Source organism: Leopardus geoffroyi, chromosome A1 (assembly GCF_018350155.1).
Source record: "Leopardus geoffroyi isolate Oge1 chromosome A1, O.geoffroyi_Oge1_pat1.0, whole genome shotgun sequence".
Taxonomy (NCBI): domain Eukaryota; kingdom Metazoa; phylum Chordata; class Mammalia; order Carnivora; family Felidae; genus Leopardus; species Leopardus geoffroyi.
The window spans coordinates 217,758,951-217,771,108 of NC_059326.1; the positions used below are offsets into that span (position 1 = coordinate 217,758,951).

The window sequence follows — 12,158 nt, forward strand, 5'->3', positions numbered from 1 at the left end:
TTATGCTAAAATAATCTTGGAAAGAATAATTCAAATAATATTTTACATTTACTGTTAATGATTTTGATGTGTGAGTATATCAGAAGGGAAAATATACTCCTACTATAAATAATAAGAATGAATAATATTTTTGTGCAAACCTGTTGCTAAATATTCATAAACATTATTTTAAGAATTAAAATGTTTTATTTAATATAGATTTCTACTTCTACATGAAAATTTACAAGTAGCTATACATACGATACAAAATAATTTTCCAAAATTCCATGGTTTAGGCCCTCTGTTTTCAAATGCTTCATAATTATTATGAAAAAGAAGAAAAGAGCAGAAGATTCCTGATAGCACAACCATAACCATTTTTTTAATGTGGTAAAAATGCTCCCCCCCCCTTTCTCTAGAAGTAGTAAAAATAACTTCAAATCAGGTAACAATAGAATGCTTGTTGGATTGTAGTTTCAGACAAAACAGGTTTTTTCTTACAGTTGGGTTTGAAATGAAATCTATTCAACTTTAGGGATTTAAAGCTTGTATTTGTGAATATTTATGTTAAACTATGATAAAATATTTTGTTTGGTTCTTTTCCCCACTTTACATACACTACTTTATCTCAGAATTAACAAAGAGACTTCTATAATATACACTTTTATTTAAAGTAACAAGTAGACCTGGAAGAAATGAGTATAAAAGAGTGTGTGAATTTTATATTAAATATCTTTGCCTCAAGAAAACACTCTTAGCCTCCATGAAGAATTCACTAAGCTGTTCTTAACCACTTGGATCCATCTAGCCCTGGATAATATGCATAAAGCTTTATTTCTGTTTTCTGTTCTTTCATTTGTAGATGAGCAAAATGAAGTCTGGTTTGTTTTTTTTTTGTCCATTTCCTACACTTGAAATTCACAATTATTTAAAAACCTTGTACTCCAAGTTCAATTACCATATATTAGTAGTGCCATGTTTTATTTTGGGATATGTAAAACTGTATTTTCTAAGTATTTGTTTTCCCTTTCAAGAAATGAACTTCCATAGTGCACATGCCACAAATAGGCGGCTCTATAATCTATACTTTATAGATAAATGTCACTGTTGGGGTGGGAGGTGGCAATTTTATTTTTATTTTCTATTGTCAGTTTTCCTTTGAAGCATCAAATAGGATATTGATATTTTTTGGCACTTAAGCTATTTACTTATTGTGACTTAACGAGCCGTTATAAAGTGAGCCATATTCCCACCGTGCATTTCATACAACTATTACTAGAACTTCTTTTCAGAAGGATTTATCTACTAATCAATATCCTTCTTATTGTGCCATTTCCAGAAGTACTAAAGAGACTTCTCTTCTGAAACAGGGTTTGACTCTCTCGTGTTTTACTCTCTCTAATAATGTACAGTGTATAACAGTGAATCTAACAGGTGGACCATGTAAGTTCTTGTGATGTGTCTATGGTCACAATTAATTTTGACATTTCTGGACAAGGTGAACCCTCCCCCCCCCCCCCCATTGCATTATCAAATAAAAAGCAGGGTTGCAGAAATTTGAAATTGTATTTGAAATCATTCCCTTGCTTAAAAAGAACACATTAGGACGTCAGTTATTAGATGTTTTTAAATCACTGTTTTTGAAAGGTTATTTTAGTTTATAAACTCAGTGACAGATAACAATTCATGATCAATGATAAATGCGATCTGGATTCTTTCTCTTCATTTTCGTAAACTTGAAATTGTGGTACTGAACTGAAATAGGTAGTCGTGAATTCTGCAGGGACTGTAGCCAAAATTTCTTTTGAGCAGAAGCATTCTCCATGAGATACATGTTATCCACAGATGATTTACAGGTTACAGACACGCTGTGACCTCTCTCCCAATTGCAAACAGATTAAGCAGGGCTGATTAACCGAGACTAAAAACACTGGGTTATTTTCTCCGGTGGGGGTCTTTGACAAAGCCCTCCTCCCTGAACCCTCCGACTTCATTCGCTTGCAAATCGCTGTGCCTGAACAGGTCTTCCTCCCCCAGCCCCAACCCTTGAGCCCTGCAGCGCCATCAGCGGCGATATCTTCCTACGTGAGGGACGTCTCTTATTAATCAGAAACGCTGAATGGAAACCAATCAGACAGAGAGTTTCTTTGGCTTCAGCTTCCTGCCTGTCTGAGTTAAAAGTGATGCTCGGAGAGGGAGGCACACTGAGATGCATGAAGCTTCAGCTGTGAAGATACTATAAAAAGAGAAGAGTAGGAACGAGACAGAAGCAACGCCGGAATTGTCAGTGCTGAGCAGGGCTAAACTCAGTTCCGCTACTAACCAAGGTAAATGCTATTTACTTTACCTGACTATACAATCTATTCAGTTTTTGCTTTCTTATACTGAAGTAGTACAAATACTGCTTTTCTCCTAGTTGCTTTATTTTGCACTCTCTCTCTCCTTCCCTCAACATTTGTTGGGAAGCAGGTAAGAATTTATTTTGTAGTATTTGAATAAGATATTAAGATGCTCAGTGAAAAAAACTAGCAACGCTTGCTTCATATTTTACTTTTACAAAACAGATAACCCATCTAAGCTCTTTTCATCGTGCTAAAATTTGCACATGGAGCATTATAAAAATAAAACTAAACTTCACATTCCGTTTGTTGATTTGGAGGGGTGTTGAATTACTCACATTAATGTGTTTATGTATGCTATTATTATATTAATTTGAAATGGTCTCCTGGCTTTCTCATAACTTTTGGTTCCAAAATTTGAGTCAGAACTGTCAAAAATAAAGGCATCTTTATTCATCATTGAATAAATAACTTCTTTAGTTTTAATATTAAATAATATATAAATAGTACAAATAACACATGTAGAGACACACAGACATAGGCTGTCAGGATTAAGGTGATCACTATACCTCGCAAAGAAGATTTCTCCACATATTTATGGCTCTCACTCAAGTCAACATTCTGAATGTGCACCTCTGTTGACTATAATTGCTCTCCATTATCACAGGCAAATGTATCTTAATAGAGTAAACACTGGATGAGAATCACAGAAGGGAGAGCATCAAAGGCAAAATTGGCATGTTTTTTTGAAATGATATGGAAAATGAAATGATTTGATGAAGCATTGTTTTATTTTTCTTTGCATACTCAACATAACCATTCACATCAATTAAATTCTTAAGCACATTAATTTCAAAAAAAGCATGATGAATTTCAACTACAAGGTTGTCAGCATTCTATAGTATTGACACTTAGATACTGGTAACAGTGTGTGTTCTCAGAATCTAATTTGAAAACCAAAGGTGCACTAAAAGAAAGGTGGTCACCTGTAGTAAGTAGCTAAGTTCACATTTATTTGTATGATCAACTTTTGATGGGAATGTAGTGGACTATAGATCTGAGGAGAAATTGGAGGTCTTTTCTGAAGATCTGTTGTCATTTAATATTTTATGTTATAGATCTACGAGATTACTAGTAATAAAGATATTTTTCCACAAGGTTTTCCAAATCTATGTAGCACAAAAAAATGAATGATTTCATGACAGGAAAAAGTGGTAACTTTTGCATGGCAGGAAGAAATCTTCATTGGCTCTTTATCTATGGAATAAGAAGAGTTACCCATCTTCAGCCATAGCTGACTAAAAATGAATTTGATCATTCAGTGCTCTTAACTGGAAAAGAAATGTGTTTAAAATCTACTGCATTCAGTGGAGAATAAATCCTATTTTCATTGCCTGCTTCATTGCCTAGGCAATGCTATGTCACATGTAGAACATATTTGTGTAACCATGAATCTGGCTAATCCAGGTTTGAACAGTAGATCTTTTAAAAGATAAAGAAAATGAAATAGGATGTTGTTTCAGCACATAGTAGCAAAGAACTTAGATACAACAGGAGCAGCATGCATTTGTGGTCTTGGCATCAAACACAGGAATTCAACCGAAGTTTTCACAAAGAAAGAGTACGAAATAACTATATGCCCTTAATAGATGTACCCTGAAATGTTGAAATACTGTCAACTTTGTAGTTGCTTGTTTTGAAAAATGAGAAAATGTAAGGTAAAGTGCATGGTACGAGCAAATCTAATTCTGAGAATAATGAATAGAAAAATGATTCAGGGGAAGCAGATAGTAGTATCAATTTGAAAGTAATTCTCTAACTTTAAGTCAGATAGATTTGGTAAGACTAACAAGACAAGTCATCTAAGATAACATTATTTTCTGGGATGAAAAAATATGTCTTTCCCTTTATTACATTAGCTGATAGCTTTTAAGATAATTTTGAAATGGTCTTGCATAATTACTCACCAATGTTGTATTCATTGCATATTTGAAGTAAAAATGTATTGTACCATTGCCTATGTGTAGCAAGATCACAATATCAAAGTTGGCTTTGAAATGATCTTTTTAAATGTTGTGTTGTTTGACTTGATACATTTCATGTTGGATCAGAAGCTCTTCTGAATGTCACCTTCCATGAAGAGATTTCATTTGGTATTTTCCTACAACCCCTGTATACACAAAGTTTAGTCTCTGAAGTGTCCTTTCTATGGTGCATTCACCAACTGGGATTTAAAAAACAATAACCGGAAAAATTTTTTCCACTGGCTTACCTCTCTTTAGACATAGTGATTTGAAGTAGATACGCCTTTTCTATAATATTTGCACAATGTATAGGTGGAGTTAATCAGAATGCTTTGGACAATGCTTCAAATTGTTTAACATAAAATATATGAGTAATATGGCAATATATTGTATGCAGGAAAGTATAAATTTAGATGAAAGTTAATTTAAAGAATACATGTGAATATGTCATGAATAAACATTGGCTGTAATTTGTTCTCTATGAAAGTGAACAGTCTAAATGAATAATTACTTAGCATTAATACAGATGTTTCAATGTAATGGATCATTAGATTGCTATATTCTTTAAGACTAATTTTGTTCTCTCTAATGAAAATTTAAATCTAAAGTATAAATAAATCTAACATTCGAAAAAACAGTGTGATAACTTACAAAACGTCCAATGTGATATTTTAAATATTTATACATTTAAAGTATATATTTATACTTATGACTTCGATAGCAATACTTTTGATATTATATTTATAAAGTTATAAATATAATTTATATTACCATATTATAATATAAATATTAAATCAATAGTAATATTAACTGTAGAGTAAGTTTGTTCTATTGTCAAAACTAGACAAAAGTCTAGTTAAGTTCTTTGGTATTTTACTGCTTAAATTATCTACTTAATTAAAATTAAGTTTTCTTAAGAAAGACGACAGCATGTGAAATAGAACCAAAACCGCATTGGTTTTAACTAGCTTTGTCTTTACCTGATGCTAATTTGTAATAATTTTTCATTGTAGAACATCTTTCCTAAGGTAACATAATTTTGTTCATTGTATCTTGCATATTTGTTTTAAAAAATGAGTTGTGTCTTAAAATATATCCCCCCAAAGTCTCTTAATACCCATGATACTATCCTATTTAGGTGTTTAAATAAAACTAGAACTTTAGAAAAGGGATTTTAACCACCTTCAACTCTGATATTACATGAGAAAATGGAGGTTTAAAAAGATAAGATTATGTGTCCAATGTTGTCAAATTGTATATTAAAATTGGCAACATTATGTGAAAATAAATAATGTTGACTCATGAAAATCATTTGGTATACACAAACACATACACACAGTGTTTAGTTGACAACAGTATCTCCTGGATTGCTTTAAACATTCTGAAAAAGTTTTTTTTTTTTCTCTTATGAGTCACTTCAAATCCTCTGCCTGGAACCACCATTATCTTTATCATTAAAATATGGTAGGAAATGCACAGTGAGGTGAGTGTCTTTATAGCACTTTTATACATTTCCATAGCAGTCCTAATATGTTAATGCTCTTATCCCTAAATTTAGCACTAGTAAGAGATGGTCTTACAGCCACATTAAGAATGCAGAGTGCCTGAATAAAAGCATGATCTCTGGAGCCTAAGCAAGACATTTTATATTAGCACTACCAAGAAACATCTCCCCAAACATAAAAGTCATGATAATGGATCTTACTGCTTAGGAAGGGAAAATGGTAACCTCATAAGGTATTGTTTTTGTTGCTGTGAGGTGTGTGTGCATGCATGAGTGTGCATGCATGAGAAAGAGACAGGGAGAGAGAGACACACAGAGAGACAGAGACAGAGAGGGAGACACACACACACACACACACACACACACACACACACAAAGAGGGAAAGAGATTTATTTTCAAGAGGAAAGGTGGAGAAAAGGAGAACACCTAAATATTTTCTGAAAGTGACAGAGTTTTTCTTTTCTTTTTTTCCTTTTCTGTGTCTTTGCATTACTTCGCCAAATTATAAATCAATTGCAGGAGAAATGAGTGCTCTTGTATTATTTTTCTCTTCAAGAGCAAGATAAGTCTTGGTCTTTCTAATTAATCAATGAAACACCAGAGTGTATGATTATTTCATAAGTATGAATTAAAAAGCTTGCCTTTCATATCACTTTTTGAGATTAGCTTTATAGTTGTGAATAGCATGGATGACTTCATTAAATTTTTTACTCTCAACACTTATTCATCTTCTAATGGAAATAGCAGTGGCTAATAGTTTTTATTTGATTTTTGAGTTTAAAGTTGAATGTGTTCCTAAATGTATTTAAGAAATAGATATACCTGACAGAATTTATATTAGAATATGCTAAGCTTACTATACTTTGTTTATTATTAATTAAATATCCCCTGCATAAAGAACTTCTTCCCCATTTTACTGAAACCCAATTTCAGGAAAGTCATAGTAATCTAGAAATAATATTCACGGGAAGCCAGTATAACAAGGGAGATACAACACGTATAACAATATGTAGTCTAACAAATAACCACCAATAACCACTTCCTGTGACAAAAGACATGTGAAATATTCTGCTTTTCTAAAACTGGGACATCGAACCTGAAAGTTTTCAAGGGGAGTTTTCCCCCAGATAATCAAGTAACTTTCTCACCATCTATTTTTTTTCCACTAAAGTAGGTTACTGCAATAATTTAATGTAATTGCCAGAAATATTTTTTAAATATTCACTTCTATGTGTTACCAATGCTTTAAAATGCAAAGAATATACCATAAATTCAAGAAATTCAAATCTTTTTCACTGTAGTGGTAATTAAATCACAGATGAAACATCCGAGAAAACTCACAGGTCAAATTACAAAGTAACCTATATATCTGTACCTTTCTGTCTTAAATATACATACCTGCATCTATATCTGTGTTCCCATTCATAATTCTGTATACTTGTATCTGTAGGTATCTCTGTGTGTATGTATGTTTATGTGTGTGTGTAGACTCAAAAAATATATGGAAAACACAATTATATCGATGTATACATCAATTGTAGTTCTAAATTGTTAAAATGGTATAACATTCATTATACACTAAAAAGCTCTTTTGTCAGGTGATTATAGATGTTATATTATGAATAAATAATGACATAGCAATACTATATTTTTTTTTAATTTTGGAAAAAATAAACTCAATTATAGTCCATGTGTTATGGCTGATCTGGATAAGTTTTTGAATAGAGGGAATTAGACTTTCACTTTTTAAAACCCTAACCAGAAATAATTTTTCTCCACTGAATGTCCGCAACTCTTGAAAACCTCATAAAAATATAATCGCTTTACCCACTCCTACCGTGGGAGGTAAAGTATCATGTAAAGTAGGAATTATAATGCTATCTCAAATCATATTGGTAAAAATTAGATTATTATTACTATCAGAAAATAAAATCCTTATTATTTTTCATTTGCTATGTATAATACAAAGAAAGCACAGTTACATGGTGGAATTTTAAAGTTATTTACTTGGTCATTTTCCCTAGCTGAGGATTAGATCAAGGCATTTTATACTTATATTACTGGACAAATTATTTGCTTAACTGCAAAATTGTTTTATATTAAAAATGTAATACTAAGATTAAATATCATTTCCTTATATCTAATAAGATAAACACAATACTTAATACAACAAGGATAAATATTTGTATTATTACCACTCCTTCTAGATTAATGTTATAACCTATTAGTACATTATGAATCAACTATGTGTGCATGTACTGAGCAGGAATTAGATTAACTATTAAAAGAAAGATAATATTTTTCCTTCTCCCCCAGATCTTGCCAGTTTATTTAGATGATGTGATATTTTATAGGTGCATTTAGTTCTGTTATATTTAACATAAAGTTTAGGTTTGTATTTCTGACAGTACTTACTCTTCGAAAGATGAAACAATTGATGTCCTATTACAATAATATGTATGATTATGTATGCAAATCACATTTGTCTGATTTTTATGCTTAGCTTAGAATTGAGACCTCTGATACAATCATTAACAACGAAGAATGTTATTGTCATACCTGCAATAAATATATTTTTCTTTATGATAAAATTAACTTTGGTCACTTTAAAATAGGTAGTTCTATTAAAATGCAGTGAATATCAATAATAAACATCCTTTTTAATATTGCCATATTATTTTACACATTAAAATGAAGAGTTTTTATCAGCACTGTATCTATATGTTTCTCTCTCTATACCGAAATAGATATAAAGATATGTATGATGTGTCTTAACTTCACTACTTTGGACTTGAAACCCATGTAAAATTTCATTTTCAATGGCTGAATATGGAATGCTACTTAAAATAAGAAATGTGCAACTTTGGAATTTTTTTGTGATTTTAGACAAATAAGACAATTGTTCTGATATTATTTAAAAAATAAGTATATATCAGGAAGCTACTTGATATGATATAATTACTTATACCCAAAGATGAATATTGAAACTGATGGAGACCACATGATAGAAAGGAGACTAGGAAGAGGTGGGGTTTCATGCCATGCTCAGGAGAAGAGTCACACAATTTGAATTTTCTAATGAGGCCATCGCGGATGTCTGACATCTTCCCAGACCTATGCTGTTTTTAGGCTTGCTACTAAACAAATGAAGCATTGCCTTTGGTATCACTGCAACGCTTTATTTAAACAGGAGCATGGAAGGGTGCTGGGTACCTCAGCTGGTTAAACCTCCGACTTCAGCTCAGGTCACCATCTGACACTTCGTGGGTTCGAGCCCCACGTCGGGCTCTGTGCTGACAGCTCAGAGCCTGGAGCCTGCTGCGGATTCTGTGTCTCCCTCTCTTTCTGCCCCTTCCCAGCTCATGCTTTCTCTCTCTCTCTCTCTCTCTCACTCTCTCTCTCAAAAATAAATAAACATTTTAAAAAAATAAAATAAAATAAATAAAATAAATAAAATAAACATGAGCATGGAGATTCTCCTCCATTATACCCAAGAGTAAATTGTGGTCATGGAAGTCTTATGTTGACATTGAGTAAATATATTCAGGGAGGAACAAAATGTTATTTCAGAATAAAACTGTCATTTGTATATGACTTGCATTCATTTCATTCAATATATTTATAAATTGTACTCTTCTAAAATTATAAGAAAATGTAAGTAAACAGCCCACAGGAAAAGAATATGAGGAAATTCTACCTGGAATGAAAATTTGATCCAGATTATGGGTTTGGACAAACATATCCCTAACTATTTATAAACAATATTTTGTTCTATAAAATATGGATTTGGAAGCAGATTTTAATAAATAAGTAACTTTAAATTATAAAATTCTATATATATTCAATACAATACAATGGCTTTCTACCAATAAGAGATTTCTTATAAGCTATCAGTGATATATATTTTATTAAAAATTCAGTTTTAGATAAGTTTTCTAGATGTAATGATGTTTTTATTGTTTCTTATTCTTGGAATTTCACTTCTCTAACCTAGAACTTGTATGGAAACTGCTCTTCAATTATCTCCATTATGAAAAAAAATATTTTAAAGCATTAATTAATCAACCTACTACAAGAATATTTTCCACTAATTTAGTATATAGGAAAGTAAGCATATGTTAAGTTTACAGAAGGGGTTTTATTATTTAGGATGTGATTAAAAAGTTTTAAACAACATATATACTAATAAAATGTATCACCTGATATACTAATAACTATACATATGCATATATGATACACTAATACGTTACTATTTCTAATATGTTTGGTGACACGTTTTATGTTTTCTCTCTAAAATATAATTATAATATGTAGGAAAAGATATTACATCCATCTTTTATCCTTTCTCTTATGCTTTAATTTTAAATCATTTGGTGGCTAACACAGACTTCACTTAAACTGTGCCTTATCCACTGCCTTCTATCAAATTGAGTACAAATTTATAATGATTAATAGAAAGCTGATTGGTCTGTTCCATGCAATGAACTGTGATGATTTCTTTCTCTTGCTGTTTTTCATGAACACGTGCTTTCTTACCTTTATTGCAACTTTAGCTTTGCTGCTACTTCCGTTTCCAAGTTTTACTGCTTTGCTTCTATCCCCTTCTCATTATTCCCCACCCCACCACACCTCCACTTCAAAGACAGACTATTTAACTACCAGGGCCTGTCTTCCTTAACTTGGCTTGCATTGTGGGGAGATGATTCAGCAAACTGTAACACAAAAGTAGCTTTGCCAACATGAGAAATTCCTTAGATGTGGAGCTAATAAATATTGGTCGATATATTCATGGGCGATTTTAGAAACACTTCTCCATTCCAACTTTCCCCTACTTTCACTTTCTAATTGACTGCCAATGGGTCTTAAAAGGATTAAGTATTACCAACGTCACAATTCATTAGGAAGAGAAGAGTAGAACGAGGAGACATACTGGTACTGACAAGAGTAGCATAAGTCCTGGACCATAAGTCCAGGAATGCAGTCCTGCATAAGGATTTTGGAGAATTGGTAAGAAAAATTGGGGCTCGAAAACCGAAGGCTATCCTTACATTCTGAAGTTTCATAAGGTATGTTGTATGTGGAGACAAATTGGAAAACTGTTTTGATATTGACTGTTGGCGTCAGGAGACCCAAAATTGATGCATACAAACTTTTCACATTAAGAAGCTGGTCTTTGTCCCATGTCCGTGTAGTAGAAATGACGTCGGTCTTACAGTTTGCAGGTATAGGCAGAAGCAATGCTTCTCATAACATTAGTACATTAATGTAGTATCCACAATGTGTACAGCCTATTCAGAATCCTGTATGTACCCTTTGTTCTTTTCTTTTAAATTCACCATCAGGAAAAAGACCTTCAGATTCTTGGCAATAATTAATTTATTCATCCACCGGATGATTATTTCAGTTTCTTATTTGTGAACTTACTCATTATTGAGTGCCTGCTCTCAGTCCCTACTCTCTGTGCTGTGGTGAAACATGTGCTAGGGAGAACTTCTCACGGTTGTTGTTTCCAAACAACTTCAGTTGTTAGAGAGTCTCTTCTTTCCATATGCGACAAAATTTATCTGTTTGTAACTACGCTTTTTATTTTGTCTTAGCCTTGCCCACATAGTTTGGAATCATTACTCCACTGCTATCTGATAGCATTAAATTCATTCAAAGAAAACTGCGTCGATCTTATACTTAGTCATCAATATAAATATCCCTCATTATTTCACTTTTAATATAAGTAACATTTTACAGACTGCCCTACCATTCTAGCTACCCTGTGTGAGGTGAACTTTTGCTTGATGCTGTCTCTAAAATTGAAATAAAAAAATCCTAATGTGAAATATGGGGCACACAATAACTGGGACTAAAAACTCCCTTTTAAAAGCTACTTTTCAAATTAAGCTAAGACCATGTTTTTATCCCTTCTCACTGCTTCCTATGACATACACAGAAAAAGAATTATTTATATAATTATTTCTTATAAGATGTTTCCAAATTCTGACAGATATAACCCTTGTCACATCTTACATTGGTCTCTTCCTGTCTAGTCATTGGGGTGCTTCTCCTGTAAGAATCTTAATATCTCTTTGTTGTATTATTATAATAACCTTTTAATTGCTCACCTCACCTACAATTTCTTTAACAACAGATACATTCTACAAAGCATAATTTTGTCAATTAAGAATTTGGTCAAGTAACCCTGTCTCCTGTTACCCTCAGCTCATAATCCCATTACATCTAGAAGTAAATCAATACTCCTCAGCTTTGAATCCAAGTCTTCAGCAGTTGGTTTATTTTATGGTTTAAGTTTTTGAGCTAAA

At 32.3% G+C, this 12,158-nt stretch overlaps 1 protein-coding gene across 1 annotated transcript in view; it reads left to right on the top strand.

Annotated features, from left to right (window-relative positions):
* Positions 1-1,831: 1,831 nt before the first annotated feature.
* Positions 1,832-12,158, top strand: part of CDH9 (cadherin 9) — a 135,143-nt gene continuing 124,816 nt past the window's right edge. The window contains exon 1 of the mRNA XM_045441311.1: positions 1,832-2,306. The gene's annotated coding sequence lies outside the window, so the exon portion shown is untranslated. The remainder of the gene's footprint in view (positions 2,307-12,158) is intronic.